Source organism: Dermacentor silvarum, chromosome 5, assembly GCF_013339745.2.
Source record: "Dermacentor silvarum isolate Dsil-2018 chromosome 5, BIME_Dsil_1.4, whole genome shotgun sequence".
NCBI classification, from domain to species: domain Eukaryota; kingdom Metazoa; phylum Arthropoda; class Arachnida; order Ixodida; family Ixodidae; genus Dermacentor; species Dermacentor silvarum.
Window position 1 is genome coordinate 31561437 of NC_051158.1, and position 2298 is coordinate 31563734.

The following is a 2298-nucleotide window of genomic DNA, read 5'->3' on the forward strand; positions in this document are numbered from 1 at the left end:
GCCCGGGCCCAGCACGGTGGCACGTTCGAGAACCCCGTGGGCTGTTGCGCGTGGCTCGCAGCTCGTGGTTCTACCGTCTCGAGCCCGCCAGCGCGCACCCCGATTTCTCTGATGATGGTAATGACCGTGATTGACAGACTGTGGCAAACACCCACAACTGCTGATTGACCAGGAAGCGGGAAGTAGCTTTAAAATGAAGTCAAATGAAAAATAATAATAATAATAAGCTATTAGGCGACTGAAGCTCTAGTTGAAGTCGATGAAAAATGTCTTACTTGGGGAGTTAGGGGTGGAATTGGGGTGTATGAACCGTATAATTTATTGTGAGCCACGCTTGAGCGAAAATGTTTGAACGACGTCTACTGGAGGTTGAATCGCCTTCCAACGTTTTTGTCGTCGTAATTATCATCATAATCGTAATTATCATCGTCGTCGTCATTGTCTTCGCCTTCATCACCATAGTCGCCATCATCGCCATATCCATCATCCTCGTCATCCAGCGACGCTCTCATAATAAATCACATGCTGCTCTGTAGCACCCATTCCAAGAAATATGCATCCAACCCACCACGAAGGAAGAAGAAAAGCCAGAATCGGGACTCTCCGAAAAACCTACCGCCGAAATCCGGACACACGATACGCGGATGCAGCGACATATTCGGGAACTCCAGCACATACTATCGGCGTCGTCGGCAGCAAGGGCAAAGCGATAACGGCAGCCAGTATCTTAACAAGAGAAATAGATACGGCAGAAGAAACAGCAATAGCCCTGGCCACCTGAACCTGCGTGGAGGGAGCAATAATACTCACTGATTCTCAATCGGCTTGCCGAAACTTTCGAAAAGGGAGAATCTCCCGGCAAGCTCTATACAAATGCTCACAACCACGGCACCTACCAGATGTATAGATCGTTTGGACTCCGGGTCACGAGTCGCCGCTGGGGCATGAGGCAGCCGACGCCTCAGCCCGAGCCCGAGAAAGCCCGTTCACCGGGCTTTCTCGCAAGACGCGCCAGGGAGGATGGATCAAGTCCCCAAAAGGTGCACCGATATTCTGCAACACTACAGGCCCGCCACCTCACCCCAGCCTAACTAGGGAAGAGGCAGCAACCCTCAGAAAATTGCGAACCGATGCCTCCGTCCACGGTATCTTAGTGCACTGAATCTCACCCACTGAGCAACCATACATCTGCGAATAACTAGCAGTGGGAGGCCAAGTTAACAGACCTGGACCCGAAGAAACAGCGCAGCCTGATGGAACGGGCACGGGAGATGGCCATGGCCTGCGTGTATACCTGGAAAAAGTGAGGCCGCCAATCTAGGGCGCAAACTGCGCTTGCTCAGAATGAAAGTTCACTGTCTCGCGCTCTTGTGTGGCAAGGAAAGTAATGCTACCGTTCTTGTTTGAAGTGCACTAAGAATACGTTAGCCTTCTTAGGGTCTTCTCGGTGAACTATGCCAGGCACAGTGTTTATATTTGGTCCAAGTTGGAAGCACGTGAGTGACAAACGGCAAATCTTTGATATGTATAGGGTAATTAGAGCCCTTGTAGAAAGTTACTTATCCAAGCGTTCTAGCATCATACCGCCGTTATTCGCAATGTTTTACAGACTCCTAGAACAACTGCACAAGATAATGGCTTTGTATTTATAGTATACTTAGGTACATTTGAAAGGAATAAAGTGCAATGAGTCGCGAAATTTTATTACTTGTGGCTTATATACGAGCGCTGCAAATAAGCAATAAATATGCGGATTCTTTTGCTTGCCTTTCCTGTTTTTTCTTCTTCTTTCTTGTATTCCATCCTTGATTTCAGATTCCCATGGTGAAGTCAGTGAACTAAACGACGCAGCTTCTTTATTTAGTGATAGTAATATCTACGTGATGATTGATGTGTGTCAAAGTTCAAGGTGTGTGGATTGATTCTTGCTGTCAACCAACCTTGTCGGCAACTTTCTTGGGCGACAGTGCACGACTCCAAACTTTGTACTATTCAGCAAGAAATCTGTTTTTGCTTTAAATGCGTAAGCATTTCATGATGACTTCACGTACTTTCCGGGGCTAACTGTCTTTGGGTGTCTGTAGCCATCTATGTTTATACCTACCAGTTTTCCCGCCTTACCTGCATCACTGGGTAGCTTGTGGTCAAATAGTCAGCGCATCCGGGCTGCTTTTCTCAAGTAAAAGGGCTTAAAACCAACCATCGGATAAACTTGGTTCAGTGAGGAGGCAGCATTTCAATCCATAGAGGAGACAGCAATTTAATTTTGACTGCTGAAAACAGCACTCCAGGCACCTT